The sequence below is a fragment of the Lissotriton helveticus genome, chromosome 10 (genome assembly GCF_964261635.1).
Source record: "Lissotriton helveticus chromosome 10, aLisHel1.1, whole genome shotgun sequence".
Classification (NCBI taxonomy): domain Eukaryota; kingdom Metazoa; phylum Chordata; class Amphibia; order Caudata; family Salamandridae; genus Lissotriton; species Lissotriton helveticus.
This window is the reverse complement of record NC_136071.1, coordinates 118,422,137-118,440,949: the sequence shown is the minus strand read 5'-3', so window position 1 is coordinate 118,440,949 and position 18,813 is coordinate 118,422,137.

The following is an 18,813-nucleotide window of genomic DNA, read 5'->3' as shown; positions in this document are numbered from 1 at the left end:
ACCCCGAACTGCCAGCTTCGCTCCGCTGTCCTCGCCACTGTTCCACACATCCACCGAACGACCACCAGCGGCAGATCGTTCTCCCACCTAGCCGCAAGATATGGAACACCCTCCCCATCCACCTATGACAGACCCAGGACCTGCTGACCTTCAGGAGACTACTCAAGACCTGGTTGTTTGATCAGTAGCAGCACCCCCCCACCCACTCCCTCAGCACCTTGAGACCCTCACGGGAGAGTAGTGAGCTTTACAAATGAATGATTGATTGATTGAAGCAGTCAGGCCCCGATTCCCAAAGTATTTCTGTGCATATAAGTAGATTCTGCTTGTGTGAAAACAAATTGGGTAGAAATTACATTATCCTTTTTCACAGAAGCAAGATCATCGAAGATGCTTAGTGCAGTAGCGGTTCTGAGGAGAATGCGGGTTGCAATGCAATGTTCAGCATTGGGCATGTGTCGCGCTGCAGAGGCTTTGATGCAGCTGCTAAGAGATGCTTCGCAATGCATTGGTTCTGCTCACAGGACCACAGGTGGGCTGACAGAGTACCTTCAGGCCTATTTCCAAGGGTACCCAACTGGGTTCACACCACTTGGGATGTAGGACGCATAGCAAACAGAGTCTACATGCTGGGTTCAAGATAATTGGAGCCTTTTCTGTCCCTTAGGCTCTGATCAATAGAAATCGATTGAGATTCTATCAAAGTGATGCAAATGATATAGTGCAAAAGTAAACTCATATTTGCATAAGTATGAAGAGACTCTCTTAGGTGCCAGTGAAAGGGAAATAGAGTTAGTGGTCTAAGAAGCTGAAGACTAAACTAGGGATAACTTGGCGAAACCAGCAGAAGTGTCTGTAAATGGCTAGATTGATTTGGAACAAGAATTGTTGTATTTGTGCCGGAGATATTGTCAGTTCGCTACTTATGTGATTGTGGAAAATGAGGACTCCAGAATTTCTTTGAAAAAATTCATTTTTTAACTGGTGTGAATGAACATCCCCTTTTTTTTTAGTTCAAAGAAAATTTTATTAAAATAATTGAATAATTGCAACATAGTATACAAAGAGAAAAACTATAAGAATGTTATGAATAATAACTGAGAGCATTATAGGAGGTAGAGTGAAATAAAATAAGGGGAAGGATAAAAGGGAAAGGGAGGAAGGGGAGGAGAATGATACAGAGAGATAATCATGAGGCTAAAAACTGTAAAATTACAATCATTAAATCTACATAACATTAGAGGCAATGCACTAAAATGCAAATAAATAATCATTAATGAAGAAAAAGGAACAAAAGGTTATTCAAGGAGGTTTTGAAACTTCTTGTTGAACTGGGGATATGTGAACGGAGCGTTGGGCACATGCATCTAGGTAAAGGGTAACGGGGAGCCACATTGCAAGTCTTTTCGGAGCTAGGGAGGTAGGGTAAACAAATGCAGTATCTAGTCTATGGTTGTAACATACATTAAACCACCAAGCTTTAAAAGTAATGCCCTTGAAGTCTTTCCAGTTAACAGTAATTTGCTGGAAAGCAACAGCCAACAATAAATCAACAATATGAACATTTGCATCAACATCAATCCAAGAAGAGGAAAGTGAACCAAGGAAAATGTCAGTGATAGAAAAGGGGATGGAGGTATGAAAGATAGAGTTGATTTGGTTCCAGACTTTAGTCCAGAAAGCATGCGTAGAAGGATATGTGAAAAGCATATGAAAAAGTGTGGCATTGGGGTTAGAGCAAGTCCAGCAGAGATCAGAGGTCAGGGGAAAACGTTTGTGGAGGAGAGATGGTGTGTAAAGAAGGCGGTTGTAAAGGAAAAAAAGGGTTTGCGTGAGAGAAGCCGCCCTGGAAGACTTGCGTATTTTAGTCCATATTTTGTCCCACAGGGATGTGGGCCACGAGATATCAAGATCAGATTCCCATTGCTCCTCAATGCTGGATTTGGGCCTAGGCGATGGTGGATCATAAAAGGAATGGTAAATGGAGGATGCTGATGGGTGAGAGCGTAGTTGAGTATGCAGAGAAGAAATGGGAGTGATATGGGATGTAGTCGAAATAGAATTAGAGAGAGAGTCATAGGCAGACATAACTGCAATTTTGAGTATGGCGTATTTATGGACGAAGGAGGCAGGGAGGGAGAAGAGTTGACGAAGAACTGGAAAAGGGGTGAAGGCAGATCCCGTGAAAAGTTGGGAGACCCAGATTAAACCACGTTGCCGCCAAGTTTTCCAATAAATGGGTTTCGATTTGATAAGAATGCTATTGTTATACCATATTGTAGTAGCTAGAAGTTCTTTAATAGAAGAGGGAGGGGTCGGAGTCTTGGCCAAAAGTAGTGTCGCGGTATGTTTATGAATTGGAGTGGACAGAAATTGGGGCTTGCGCGAGAAGGATAAGTACTCAGCAAAGGTAAAGGGAGAAAGAGAAAGACGCTCAAGGTTAGCCCATAGAGGAAGGGGGTCTGCAGGGTCTGTAAGCCAAACGGCTGCCTGTTTCAGAAGGAAAGCTTTATGATAAGCGGGGAAATTAGGGAAATTAACCCCACCCTCCGATTTGGGGAGGCGGAGACGCGATAGGGACATACGTGGTCTCTTACCAGACCATAAAAATACAGAGAGTATGGAATTTATTTTAGTGAAAAATTTGGCAGGAATGGAAATCGGTAAATTAGAAATGGTGTAGAGGATAATTGGTGAGAGCATCATTTTAATAGTGTCGAGACGTCCCCACCAAGAAAGGTATAGGGGATGCCACCTAGAAGTAAGGTCAGATAATTTTTGAGAACATTTAGTAAGGCAGAGTGAAATAGTATCTGGGACAGAAGGAGTAATATACAAACCGAGATATTTGATGTGAGTCGGGCTCCAAGTGAATGTGGATGCAGCAAAATCGGGTTTAAAGGTGAATTTGGTGAGAGGCAGGATTTCGCATTTGTCACTATTGAGCTTATAACCGGAAAGACGGGAATAAGTGTGGACTTCAGCGAGGAAAGCGGGGATGGAAACCGACGGATTCGATAAAAAGAGCAAAATGTCATCTGCATAGGCAGCAAGTTTAATCTGTGATTGAGCAAAAGGGAAGCCATGAATGGTCGGATTTTGACGTATTCTGGATAAGAAAGGTTTCAGGGCTAGGTTAAAAAGAAATGGGGAAAGAGGACAGCCTTGTCTAACTCCCCTACCGAGACGGAAAAATGAAGAAATGAGACCATTGGCACATACCGCTGCTCTAGGATTGGCATAAAGGAGGGAAATAAGGGAGATGAAGTTAGGGCCGAATCCAAACCATTTTAACACGGAAAAAAGGAAGGACCATTCTACTCTATCGAACGCCTTCTCGGCGTCTAGGGCAATAGCAGCTAGGGAACCATTGAAGCGTGAGGATTTAGATAAGACATTGAAAAGGAGCCTGGTGTTGTCGGAGATAAAACGACCCTTAACAAAGCCCGACTGTTCAGGACCAAGGAGATCTGGAAGAAAAGGATCAAGTCTAATGGCCAAAGATTTAGCGTATATTTTATAATCAATGTTGACAAGGGAAATCGGTCTATAATTCTTGCAATGTTGATGATCCTTACCTTCCTTCGGTATGATGCATATGTAAGCATCTGAGAAAGTACCTGAGGAGGCATCACCAGTCTTGAAAGAGTTAAGAAGGTGGAAAAGTTTGGGTAAAAGAAGGTTTGCAAAGTGTTGGTAAAATTCGACGGTGAAGCCATCTGGGCCGGGGGCTTTATCCTTTTTAAGTGAGTGAAGTGCAGTGCGGAGTTCGGGAATGGTAAGGGGAACTTCAAGGGAGGTCAAATCAACAGGAAAGGTGGAAGGAGGGTGGATGCTGGATAAGAAAGAGGAAATAGAGTGAGCAGAGGGTTGAGTGCCGGAAGAATAAAGTGCAGAGTAGAAGTGTGAAAATACCTCCAGGATGTCAGCATCTTTATGTTGCAATACCGAATTGATATCAAAAACAGACTCCACATTTAACTTATTTTGTTTGACTTTCAAATAATTAGCGAGAATTTTCCCCGCCTTATTTTTCCCACCATAAAATTTTGAGCTAGATTTCAGTAAGTACAGGGAAGCATCATCAGTGGATTGTTTATTATAATTCATTTTTGCAGTAACGAGAGCTGTCAGAGTCTCCGAAGTATGAGAGGTATAGTAGGAATGCTCTAGGAGTTTAATTTGAGACAGCAGATCGTTAGTGCGCTGACGAGCTATTTTACGTTTTGCCGCCACATGTCTGAGAATAAAATCCCTGGCAGCTGCCTTGAAAGCGTCCCAGACAACGTGAGCAGGCATAGATGGGGTCTCATTAATAACAAAAAATTCATTAGTAAATTCAGTAAAGGAGGTGGTAAATTTGGGATCAGTGAGGAGGGAGTTGTTAAAGCGCCACCTTTTAGGACCACTGGATTTCGGTAAAAAATCAGTGTTGATAAGGACAGGAGCGTGATCAGAAAAAACTATAGGACCTATCTCCGCTTGGGTGAGGGATTGGGAGAGATGGTGGGAAAGAAACACATAATCAATACGGGATTGGGAATGATGAACCGGGGAATAAAATGTAAACTCTTCGTCGGTTGGATGACAAAGTCGCCACGCATCAATTAATTTGTGTTGGGAAATGGCGTGGGCAAAAAGTTTATGTGATTTATTAGGAACAAATGAAGATTTGGAGCGTCTATCCAAAAAGGGGTCTAATGGCAGGTTACAGTCACCTGCAAAAATGAAATTGTCATCCATGCAATCGGTGATACGGGAAGCAAACGCCTTCCAAAAAAAAGGATCCCCACCAGTGGGTGCATACACATTAAGCAAGGAGAAAGGGACACCTTTAGAGGATAATTTGACAAATAACCACCTGCCCTCGGGATCAAAGTCAGAGTGTAACACTGAATGAGTAAAAGATTTACGAATTAACAAGACAACACCATTTCTCTTGCCATCACCAGGGGCAGAAAAAACCGTACCCACCCAACCTCTTTGGAGTTTAGCAGCCTCATTATTGGGTAAATGGGTTTCCTGTAAAAAGGCAATGTCAACATTGAATTTAGCTAGGTGAGAAAGTATCTTTTGCCTCTTAATAGGCGAATGCAAACCTTTAACGTTCCAAGAGACAATACGAACTGACATTAAGAAAATAAGAAAAGGGAAAGCACAGAGGAAAGGTGAAGGTAAGCCTCAAAAAATTCAAAAAGGAAAAGAATGAAAAAAGGAATGAAGATAGGAAAGTATACAGAAGAAAATAGGCAGAGAAGTACTAAAAGGGTAAAGCATGAGAGAAAAAACTGCGGTAAGAAAAACATGGGGTAGTACTTACAATAAATGATGGGGGATGGATGTTCAAGAACAGGAAACAGAAGGGAAGGGGTGGAACCGAGAGACGTAAGGAGGGGGGAAAGGCCAACCAACGGAGGACAAGCAGACGGGGTCACGGGACGTCCCATCGGAGAGACACGACGGCACACAATGAGATGATCTGTGAGAAAAAGAAAACATTGAGATTAAAACAAGCAAACGGCTAAATAACAGAAGAAAAACGGTAGTCTAAACAGTCGGAAAACAAGAATAGACCAACACAAACTGAGATCAACAGAGCCATATAGTAACTGGGGAACCTGTGGAAGAAATATCATCACGTTAGAGAAACAACAAAATATCATAAACAGCAAAGAAGACCGGAAATGTTAGCAACAAAGTCATGGCGGGAAGGAAGAAGAAGAAGGGCCAGAAAATTCCATATTAGCCGGACCGCAGGAATTAAGGAAGCTGCGTAGTCGAAGAGGATCTTCAAAAGTCATAGTCTTGTTATTATAAGTAACTTTGAATAAACAGGGATGAAAGAGTCCATACTTGGCGCCAATGGACCGCAGTTCTGGTCTCATGTCGAGAAATTCTTTGCGACGAGATGCAGTAGCTTTGGCGTAATCTTGAGCAATAAACAAGGTGGAGTCCGACCATTTCAAGTGAGGTATTGCTTTAGCCGCAAAAAGCACCTTCAGCAGATCAGTATACTCAAGAAAGTACATGATGACGCCTCTTGGTTTTGTCGCGGGAGAAGCATTGGAAGGTGCTCTACCAAGCCTGTGTGCGCGCTGAATGTTAAGAGAAGTACCTTCAGGAAGATGGAGGAGCTTGGGCAAGAAGGATTTGAAGAAGGCAATGGCGTCATTCCCCTCGCAACCTTCCTTCAGGCCGTAAAGACGCAGGTTATTGCGCCTATTCCTGTTTTCAAGGTCTTCCACCTGCTTCTGGAGAGTGGAAAGTCTCCCATCCATATGTACTGATTTGATAGCGGCTTCCTGGAGAGAAGATACAGCCTTTTCCACGTGAGAGACTCTGGAATCCATTAACGACCAATTGTCAGTTAGAACTTGCAGCTTTGAGTTAGTCTCCTCCATAAATGGACGCAATGCTCGTATTTCCTCAAGAAGGAGTTCCATGGAAATAGCAGTCGGTGATTTTGGGGGCGATGGGGGATTGTGTTTCACCCGCTTAGGAGTGGTTTTCGCTCCAGGCTGGGGGAGGGCGTCCATGTTGAGAGAGGGGTCGCAACTGGAGGTACCTGCAGTGGCTTCTAATTGAGCCAACGCAGTGAATAGCTTTGAGTTTTTAACCAAGTTGCGTTTAGGAGTTTTGCCTGGACCCTCCGCCATGAAAGCGACAGTAAAAGAAATCTCCAGTAATGGGTAGAGCCAATACACTGCGCAAGAAGGAGGAAAACCCAGCAGAGGCAATGACAGGAGGAACTGGGGTGAAGTCCAACCCAAGTGAGGAGCAAATGAGAAGAAGTTGCCGCAGTCCGATCAATATGTGATAAATAGCATAAGTGGCAATTGAATTAAGCAATGAAATATGCAAAATGGCCACCAAAGCTGAGGAAAATGTTGAAGTTCGAATAAAAATGAAAAAAAAGATAATTTCGGAAAAAAAGAGAGTCACCTGGCCATGTAGTTAGGAAGCGCCATCATTTCCTGTAATTATGGGATGTTGCCATGGGCTGCGCACTGTATTGCTGGTAACGACGTGTCAGGCGCGCTCCTCGGCAAGCGCCGGCTGAAGCATCAAAATGGCGGCCGCGGCATTGGTGGAGCCGCGACCGAAGAAAAACGGAGCCCGCCTTGCCGGGAAGAGGAGCCGGTGCTCAGCGTGCGGTGGAACAGGCGCCAGAAGGGGTCCGCTGCCATATGTGAGTAAGCATTGCGGTGAAGAGGGGCTGGAACCGCCGAAATCCTCCGATGGAGACGGAGCCTCACCCCGCTGCTGCCATCCGTCACGGGCGCTTAGCCACGCCCCCTCGTGAATGAACATCCCCTAATGCACACTTAAGGATTTTAAATCTAGGTGTCTAGGGATCTAGTAGTGTATGTTCACTTGTAATTTTGTAGGTGTGTGAATATATGTAAAATATGTTTTTATTTAGAAACATCAACTTAGGCAGAATTTGTGCAGGTTAAACACCTAGTGCACAAATATCCGCCCGCCATAAGTCCCTGGTTATCCCTCGCCATATTAGTATGGCAGGGGGCACCGTGGCGGACCGAAAGACCGTCCACCGCTTTTCCGCCGGTCGAAATCTCGACCGGGCAGAAAAGGGACACAATATGGTGGCGGTGTCAGCAAGACACCGCCATCGATATTATGATGTAGCATTATTCATGCCTTTCCATGGTGGAGAGTCCACCATGGAAAGGCATGCAGTATTTGCTATGGGAGCCCGTTGCGGGCCCCTATGAAGTGGGGGGGTGGTGGGCTGCACTTGGGGGGTACCTATGGTACCCCCCAACATTGGCATGGGCAAGGTGGCAGGCACCGTGTGGTGCCTGTCATGTTGTGCATGCCAATGCACAACAGCGATTCACAGCATTGTGGCTGTGAGCACCACTCGCCATAATGACATGAATGCGGGTTGCCACCACCATGGTGGCGGTGGCATCCTAATTGATGGTGCGGGACCGCCACACCACTGGTAGCTGGTCCCGGCACCGCTAGGGTGGTGGGCGGACAGGAGTCCGCCCGCCATCCTAATGGGGCCCTTAATTTTGTAGTAAGTAAAGTAATACTCGAGCAGTAGATCTCACATGCTACACAATGCAATTCACAAACCTTCGACTAGAGATCTTCACCTACACTTCTGCTGTCCTTTCTATGCTGATATCTATGACACAGTTCTAAAGATCTATGTGCACTTAGGCATAGTGGGGTAGCAAATCTGGGATGGACAAAGGGTAGTAGTAGAAAAATCTAGAATTAAATGAGTGAGAATTTTTATACACGTACGTTGTGGAAGGGACATGCTAACACAAAAACTCCCACCCCTTAAGAGTAAGGCATTGGCAATTCACAAAATACATTTCTAAGGACATTACCACCATAAAAGTGTCAAAACATCCTCAAATGTACTCCAGCCCAAGCGTTGAAATAAATGTAGCACCAACATGGCCAACCACTAGTCCTGCAACACACACAGGTATGTAAAATAACAACCCATGGTATTTAATGTTAGTTTAATTAAACTAGTTTAACTTTTAGACCGCCACCTAAAAAAACAAAGGTTTACATTGTCATTACAGTTAGGTATGGAAAGAAGAAAAAAAACAGAACCTGCAAAGCGCTCCAATAACTTTCGGTCCAGTTTGTGCTATATAAAACTGCTATAAATATATATTTGTTCGTCAGTTTACATAGGCCTCTGCAGCAGGGTAATGTGATAGCTTGACATAAATTGGTCCTGCATGATGCTCCAAAAAATCGGTGTAGGTTTTTGTTCCCAGGAAACAAAGGGCCTCATTTCTGAAAACAATTGCATCGCTGCCACAGATCAGCAATGCAACAGTTTTCACTGCGCCCTCTTTGTGACGTGATGGATGCATCATATTTAATGTACGGTGCCCCATGTCGCAGAGTTAGAGATACATCAGTATTACTGATGTATTTGTAGGCGCAAAAGTGACGCATTGTGAGGGTGTGGCTAAAACCAGACGCAACTCCAGCAATGTGTCATTTAACATGGGGCAAACCCCATCTGAAAGCGCATGTTACGGTCTTTCTCCTACTGTGAGGCAGGAGTAAGGTTTTGACGTAGTGGCACAAAAGAGGGTGGTGATGGACGGAGCATCTGAACCAATCATACACTCACACCCAGTCAAAAGATCTGGGTTTGATCCATCACCGTTCTTTAGCCCACTCTGCCACCCCAGTTCAGACATGGCTATATGCAAATCAGTCTGACCCTGTGCCTCATGGAAACAGTCCAGCCCGAACTGCCAAGCCATGCCTTCCCTGGACCGGAAACAAGCTTCCGAGGACCGGTTTCTGGCATTCCAACCGTCTTCAGCCCGGCTTGCTTGAATCCAGTGGCAAAGTGAGCAAGGGACTCACGTCTAAGCATACCCTGCCACGCTTATGGCGGCCAAAGCGGTACAAAAGCGGGTGGTGATGGACAGAGCATCTGAACCAATCAAACACTCACGCCCAGTCAAAAGATCTGGGTTTGATCCATCACTGTTCTTTACCCACTCTGCCACCCCAGTTCAGACATGGCTATATGCAAATCAGTCTGACCCTGTGCCTCATGGGAACAGTCCAGCCCGAACTGCCAAGCCATGCCTTCCCTGGACCGGAAACAAGCTTCCGGGGACCGGTTTTTGGCATTCCAGCCGTCTTCAGCCCGGCTTGCTTGAATCCAGTGGCAAAGTGAGCAAGGGACTCACGTCTGAGCATACCCTGCCACACTTATGGCGGACAAAGCGGTACAAAAGGGGGTGGTGATGGATGGAGCATCTGAACCAATCAAACACTCACACCCAGTCAAAAGATCTGGGTTTGATCCATCACCGTTCTTTAGCCCACTCTGCCACCCCAGTTCAGACATGGCTATATGCAAATCAGTCTGACCCTGTGCCTCATGGGAACAGTCCAGCCCGAACTGCCAAGCCATGTCTTCCCTGGACCGGAAACAAGCTTCCGAGGACCGGTTTCTGGCATTCCAGCCGTCTTCAGCCCGGCTTGCTTGAATCAAGTGGCAAAGTGAGCAAGGGACTCACGTCTGAGCATACCCTGCCACACTTATGGCGGCCAAAGCGGTACAAAAGGGGGTGGTGATGGACGGAGCATCTGAACCAATCAAACACTCACACCCAGTCAAAAGATCTGGGTTTGATCCATCACTGTTCTTTAGCCCACTCTGCCACCCCAGTTCAGACATGGCTATATGCAAATCAGTCTGACCCTGTGCCTCATGGGAACAGTCCAGCCCGAACTGCCAAGCCATGCCTTCCCTGGACCGGAAACAAGCTTCCGAGGATCGGTTTCTGGCATTCCAGCCGTCTTCAGCCCGGCTTGTTTGAATCCAGTGGCAAAGTGAGCAAGGGACTCACGTCTGAGCATACCCTGCCACACTTATGGCGGCCAAAGCGGTACAAAAGGGGGTGGTGATGGACGGAGCATCTGAACCAATCAAACACTCACACCCAGTCAAAAGATCTGGGTTTGATCCATCACCGTTCTTTAGCCCACTCTGCCACCCCAGTTCAGACATGGCTATATGCAAATCAGTCTGACCCTGTGCCTCATGGGAACAGTCCAGCCCGAACTGCCAAGCCATGTCTTCCCTGGACCGGAAACAAGCTTCCGAGGACCGGTTTCTGGCATTCCAGCCGTCTTCAGCCCGGCTTGCTTGAATCAAGTGGCAAAGTGAGCAAGGGACTCACGTCTGAGCATACCCTGCCACACTTATGGCGGCCAAAGCGGTACAAAAGGGGGTGGTGATGGACGGAGCATCTGAACCAATCAAACACTCACACCCAGTCAAAAGATCTGGGTTTGATCCATCACTGTTCTTTAGCCCACTCTGCCACCCCAGTTCAGACATGGCTATATGCAAATCAGTCTGACCCTGTGCCTCATGGGAACAGTCCAGCCCGAACTGCCAAGCCATGCCTTCCCTGGACCGGAAACAAGCTTCCGAGGATCGGTTTCTGGCATTCCAGCCGTCTTCAGCCCGGCTTGTTTGAATCCAGTGGCAAAGTGAGCAAGGGACTCACGTCTGAGCATACCCTGCCACACTTATGGCGGCCAAAGCGGTACAAAAGGGGGTGGTGATGGACGGAGCATCTGAACCAATCAAACACTCACACCCAGTCAAAAGATCTGGGTTTGATCCATCACCGATGACGTAGTGGCATCCTAGAAATGGGGCAGTAAAATCTGATAGATTTCACTGTGCCACTTCTACGAGGCTGTTTACGGGGTGAACACCCACTCTGCATATATTATACCTGTTGCAAGTATATGTAGCGCAGGGCTTTACAAAGTGACTCATTGGCTTAGATGCGTCACTCTGTAAATTGGGCGCAATGTGGCACATTTTTTACGCTGACTGTTAGTCACAAAAAGTGACACAACAGCAACGCAAAAGTGTCAGAAGGCCTCATCAATAAGGGCCATACGGTGCAATCAAGTCACCCAACGTGAGAAGATGATGAGTTTAGCCATGTCAAGAGGTTTTCCTTTGTATAATGAGTTCTCTTTAGAAATAAATGATGCAGTAAGCTGAAGGAATTATGTCCTGTAGCACTATATATAATGTAGGGAATAGTTGCTTGCCCCCAGCAAATTGTCTGTGAGACCTTTGCGATCGGCAAACAAGTAGTAGTAGTGTTGCACATTAGCTGGTGACTAAGAGAGGGTAATTGAAAACAAGCATAATTATTATTATAGATGCTATTTCTAGAAGGTATTTGATTATCCTGCCTTTTAATGCTCCCTTAACTGTAGAACAATTCCCTTTCCAATTTAGGATAAACACTTAGCTGTCTTCTTTTGCATTCATTACTTTCTCTCCCATCAAGACACTTTTTGTGTGATTTTGGGGTTATTTTTAGGCACCGTCTTGTTTCAGGAAGTGTTTAATGTTGATAACTGTGGAATATTTACTATGGAACAAGAATGGTTACAATAGGGGTCGTCACCCCTTCCTTGTTAGTCCTTGGATGGCTTGTGACATGTACCATGTATTATCTCTTTGATTTCATTAAAGCTTTATTCAAAGTGTAGCAACCTAGAATGAAGGCTTCACATTTTTCAATAAACAGTAGAAATGGAAGTGGGAAGATATATTATTCTGCAAAGGACATCATACGTGTCGAACATTGCTGCATGATTGAATAAAAAACGTGATAAGGGTTTTACTAATTCTTTACTCTATATTTCTTTGTGGTAGGTTGTGAATAAAGTGTAACCATCATGAGATTTACTGTCTTCCTTGTGTGTAGAATAACTGGTTTGCTGGTTTGGGGGTCACTTACCGGAGCCTGCAGCACGCCGTGTGGGATACGGTACCAGCTCCTCACCGCTTGTCCTTCCACCCAGCTCCGTGAGGGAAATGACTGTAGTCCCGGTCTACGAACTACACTACCCAGCAGCCCCCGGGAGGACGCTATCCCGTGACGCTCCCAACGCGCCCGGCGGCGCCATAAGACTTCTGAGCGCCAAGCGCTCCTGGGGGTCACTTACCGGAGCCTGCAGCACGCCGTGAGGGAAACGGTACCAGCTCCTCACCGCTTGTCCTTCCACCCAGCACCGTGAGGGAAACGGCTGTAGTCCCGGTCTATGAACTACACTACCCAGCAGCCCCGGGGAGGTCGCAGTCCCGTGAAGCTCCCAACGCGCCCGGAGGCGCCATAGGACTTCTGAGCGCCGAGCACTCCTGGGGTCACTTACCGGAGCCTGCAGCACGCCGTGAGGGAAATGGCATCAGCTCCTCACCGCTTGTCCTTGCACCCAGCGCCGTGAGGGAAACGGCTGTAGTCCCGGTCAACGAACTACACTACCCAGCAGCCCCGGGGAGGTCGCAGTCCTGTGACGCTCCCAACGGGCCCGGAGGCACCATAAGACTTCTGAACGCCTCCCGTAGCGCGGGCGGCACCGGGCTAAGCCCAGGCAAAGGAAGGGCCGTCTCTGGCCTTCCGGGGCAGGACTAGGCTGGGCTGGGCCACATCCCTTGACTGCTGCTACACTGTTTAGCCAGTAAGCTAAGTGCCATCGCCATTTACTATTCTGACGATATTTTAAACTTTTAAACTTGGCCTTCCCGAATTGATTAATCCATTATTTTTCGTGAAAGTAGTGTGTATCCTTATGAGTAGAGATCGAGGGGTCAGCTACCAGCATCTATAATATTTATTATGTCCAAACAAACATCTACCATGGATAACTACCTCATAAAAGTAGTAAATAAAATTAACAATGAACGGAGAAAATCGCTGGGTCGGGGGGGGTCCATCGGATTTACCCCTTACAACGCCCATTGCTAATATCACACTGCCCCCGAACACTAATTGCGACCATGAAGTTGTGCTGGTGGAAGCTCAAGAAATGCCCGAAGTCATCCAGGATCCTCCGGATGCACTTCACGATACACCAGTACCGCTTACCCCGCCAAAGAGAGCAGTGAGGGCGTGCAGGAAAGCGCAACCCAAGCGTGGGGGTAATCATAACAAGAAAAGAACTGAACATACGCCGAGGAGTACTGTTAGTAACTCGGAGACCCTGACCCAGACTGAGACCAGTGCTGTTACTCTGAATACCGAGCAATTTGATTTATTAGTCAGTATCATTAAGGTTAAGCTTGAAACTATTGTTAAACCCTTAGTGGATAAAATCGATGTAATGGCAGCAGAAGTATCTAGGCTAGGTAGTCTCTTGGATGCCCACACTGTTAAGGTTAGTGAGGTCATAAGTCTTAAGCCTAAAGAGAGGGGTGTACCAGTTAGTAACGCTGTACCAAAGTCGCACGTTGGAAAGACGGGCCCAAATCAAGTAGTTCTACCTGATCCCCAGCTACAGGCCAGTCAGGAAAAACAGATAACTGCGGCACATGAAAGTACGAAGGGAGTGTTAGCACCAATGAAAAGCAGTTCTATCAATCTTCCACCTGACTGTGCCCCTTATATAGTTGTTCTTTCTAATGTACCGCCTGTGGATTCTAATCCGTCCCAACCGTATCAGGAAACACACAACTCACTTAAAAATAAAACTGTCTCATGGCTGGACAGACAATGCGGGTTTCCTACCAATTACTCTGACCAATTATTAACTACACGTAGAGTAAATTGGATAGGTAACTCAAGAAAGATTTGCAGGGGCGATTGTGTCATTGTTAACTTCAAACACCCTCAGCATGTCGCAACTGTTTTGCTTAGAGCAGCTTCTTTAACCCCAGACGAAAATAGTGTGCGTGTACATTCCCTGGGCTATTTTTATAACCATCTTATTAAGGTGCCCCAGTTTTCCAATAGAGGTAGACTTTTTACTCCCTCCATCTCCATTCATTACTCGACCTTTGAGGTTCCAACACAGAACAGATACCAACCCTTGTGTTCTTTGGACATGAACGATTGACATCTAAAGGTCAGCAGGCAGAACCTGAGTTTTATTCGGCAAGTTAGAGATAACAAAGTGAATGGGACTGGTGAAGACCCAGAGCCAATTCTGAATGGTGTTCCTATAGTGACCAATGATAAAAGCCCTGAACTTGTCTTTGTTGTTGAGAGGATGGTTAAAGATCAGTTACCTACATGTATTGAGTATAAAAATGTTGGACCAGCTGGGGGTGGTGGCAAAAGTTCTGAACCTGTTCATGTTGTTGAGACAACGGCAGAAGATCAGCTATCCACATGTATTGATAATATAAATGTTGGTCCAGTTGAGGATGGACCCTATATGGAGGCTGTTACCTGTATTAATGCCCAAGGCCAATCCAAAAGTAGTGTAGCGGGGGGAATTTCTATTGTTTCCTGGAATATAGCTGGATGGGCATCTAAAGGAAAGATACTGGGATGGGAGGATCTGATTAGGTCATACGACATTTTATGTTTCCAGGAAACATGGTGCACCACCAAACCTAGCCTCAATGGTTTTGTTTGCTATAGTCTAGAAGCTTCAGAGTCTAGACATGGTAGAGCAAAAGGTGGTTTGCTTTTTTTGCTATCCGTGGATTTATTGCTGACAGTTGTTAAATATATACCAGTAGGGACCCATTCACAAATTCTATGGGTACAACAAAAGGAAGGCCCGGAGGTGCTTTTAATAAATGTTTATAATAATATCTTCGATACCACACGGCACATTGTTATTGAGGAATTAGAAAGTGCCCATGTGAAGCTTGTAACAGAAGCAAAATGTATTTTTAACTACATCTGGTTAGGTGATTTTATTTCCCCGATTTGTCCATTGTCGCTTTCTAGGGCCTGTGGGGTGCAAAACAATAGCAGTGACAACACATCACATTTTCCCCACAATGCCTATGGCGAGGCCATAAACAATATTATGTCCACTTATGACTTAGAGCTACTGCAGCCTGCTAAAGGTGTTGATGGCCAAACTATCCCCACCTATATTGGGAGGCAAACTAATTCTTATATTGACCATGTTATGGTTTCATCAAACACTGTCTCAAGTTGCTTAACTTCTGTAATCGACGATTCAACTTTAAGTGACCATAACCGCATTGTAATAAGAACAGAGATCTGGAATTGCGTTAGGCAGCGGGTGTCCAGAACCTTATGTAATGTTGAGCCTTGTAGGCCAAATGGTATCAGGTTAAGATGGAGGGGGGAAAAATCAGCAACAGTAATGACAACCATCATATCAAAATCTTTGGCGGATATTGATGGCTTACTGACATTAGGTGGCACATAGGTTTCCACTGTGAACAATTTTATTAATATTAATAAAATAATCGATGACATATTTACTGGAAAAAGGAATGGCAAGGCTGCCTGTGAAAAGGGTTGGTTTGACCATGCCTGAACAGCCCTTCTTTCCCAACTGAAACAGGCTCTAGTACTTAGACCTAGGGATAAGAACCAAGTGAAAAACTTGAGATACGAATACAAAATGGCACAATCCAGAAGGAAGCGGGAGCTTCAGCAAGAAGCATGGGATAACCTGTCGCAGACAGCCGAGACTGTTGGTTTGACCATGCCTGAACAGCCCTTCTTTCCCAACTGAAACAGGCTCTAGTACTTAGACCTAGGGATAAGAACCAAGTGAAAAACTTGAGATACGAATACAAAATGGCACAATCCAGAAGGAAGCGGGAGCTTCAGCAAGAAGCATGGGATAACCTGTCGCAGGCAGCCGAGACTTCTGATAGCTGCTTGTTTTGGTCCACGGTCAACTCCCCATTCCTTAAGGATGACAAAGTTCCACAACTTGCATCTAATGTTAGTAGTGAGGCCTGGGTCTCTCATTTTTCAGCTATATTCCAAGCTGCAGGCCCCTCTGATGAGGAACACAGATGCTGGCCTATAATCCCTTTGGACATCTCTTTGGGTGAGGTCGAGCATAGTATCAAGAACAGTAAGGGGGGTAAGGCCCAAGGACCTGACGGAGTACCCATTGATGTATATAAGACCGTCCCACTGCTGTGGGGACCTATACTTACCCTGGTATTAAATGCTGCAGTTACAACCCTGATTCCACCTACATGGGGGGATTCCATCATTGTCCCTATCTATAAGAAGGGTGACAAGTCAGCAGCATGTAATTACCGTGCTATTAGCCTGCTCGACTCGTCGGTGAAAATCATGAGTAGAGTGCTGCTGTTTAGGCTGGAAGAGTGGGCGGATGAGTGTGGGATTCTTGCAAGCTCTCAATATGGCTTCAAGAAGAGCCGAGGAACACTAGATCAATGCCTGAATCTAGAACTACTAATCGGCAAGTATACCAAGGCCAAGCCTGGTATTTTATATCTTTGCTTTGCCGATTTAAGCAGTGCATTTGATCTGGTAGACCACTCGATACTATGGCCAGTCCTGCTGGAACTTGGCGCAAAAGAGGCTATTATTTTTTTCTTAGCCAGACTTTATGATAAGATGCAAACATGTGTGCGCTTTGGGGCAAGTGGGGAATGCACCCCAAATTTCAGCGTTAAGCGCGGAATAAGACAGGGTTGTGTCCTTGCCCCTCTGTTGTTTACCCTTTTTATTAATGCTGTTGATTCGGTTTTAAAAACAGTCAAAGCCGATGCACCACAGGTAAATGGGTCAGGTGTGCCAGTTCTGCTTTATGCAGATGATGCTGTGCTTTTGTCTCGGACCCCTATAGGTCTTCAGCGCCTGATGAATCGGTTATCTGACTTTATTAAAGAAAGGAGGCTGGTAATCAACAAGAGTAAAACTCACACCATGATCTGTGGTGGCAGTAGTAACAAAAGCCATGCCTTTTTTATTGATGGGGTGAAAGTACAGCAGGTGTAAAAATGTTGTTATCTGGGTGTTACCTTTACGTATGATGGTAGTTGGTCTCAGGAACTAGTAAATGTTAGGTCCAAGATGGTAAAAAGTGCCTATGGTATATTTAAATTTGCCTCTAAGATCGGCAACAGACAAATCAGGGATATGATGCAAATTTATAAGGCAAGGAGTGTTTCTATTGCATTATATGGGGCGGGGCTGTGGGGCTACACTAACATAGGTTCCCTGCAGAGGGAAGAAAATACCTTCATCAAAAAACTTCTATGTCTACCTACTTCAGCCTCAACTGATTTGATCCATAGGGAAGTGGGGAGTGCCCACTTAAGTGACCTCATTTTACTAAGGCCTTTAATGATCTGGCGTGCAATTTGGCATAAGGTAGAGACAGCCTTTAATCAGTGTGTCATCAGGGATTGTCTCGACCTGGAAAATTATACCAAGATACCCTGGCTTAAATATATTGTCGACAGTTTCCAGGTTATCTATGGACTTAATATATTGGTCGACCCATGTTTCGCCGGAAACCTTTCCAAGCAGGACATGAAAAATATCTTTATGACGTACAGAGCCCAAAAACGTCTAGTTGTTAATGGTCGCCTTACTTCAGTTAATCTTTACAACAAACATATCGAAAGTGAAGGCTTCCAGTTGTATCTGAGCCTTGTAACAAGACCAGCCCATAGGTGTGTTTTAACTAGACTTAGATTTGGAATGGCTCACGTTTTGGTGGCTTTCCCTTAACCAAAGAAGCACCCAGCCAGTCCCTGCCAATGTGATGGTCTTGCGAAACAAAGCACACTGCACTTTATGTTAATATGCAATCTTTATCTGAATGTTAGGGTTGCTTATTTGAAACCAATGTTTATAAAGTACGGTATTTACAATGTGGACGATGCCATGAAGTTGATTTTTAATAGGAATTCTCCGGACACATGTTTTTATACCGCTACGTTTTTATGTAAATCAATTCAGCTTAGGAAAAGCATGATATTTTAAATATTCACCTGTTTTATATCTGTATTCATAACTGTGTTACATTTTGCTGTGCTTTTATGGTCATTGTGTATGATGTACCGAATAAAGCTTCATGAAATGAAATGAACTGGTTTGCAAAGGCAAATTCTGCTTATTGAGACAAGTGTATTCCTGGCATACTTATTCTATAGAGAGTTCAAGGAGACAGGTGGTTTATTTACTCTCTGAAAGTGCTTTTTCCAGGTCATACCTGTTATTTGTATGTAGTACAAGTGTGTGTTGTAGTTTTGCGGAATGTTGCAGTAGCATCCAAAGCTGAAACACCCCGTGATGTCTTCATTGACATGGAGAAGCTGGTGCTGAAGTTCAAGAGAACACCAGTAAGTTGCAGTAAGTTGGACAGCGGAGGGAGAAGCAGACGTGAGATTCAATTCTGCGGATGCAGATGGGATGAGACCTGGAGCTGTCATTTTGTCAGCGTCCTTAAAATTGCATTGGTACAGTTAAGTTACAGGGTAGCTCTTGAATAGGACCATATCCCTTGGGTCTCTCTTAGACTTATTCTGAAAGAAGTGAT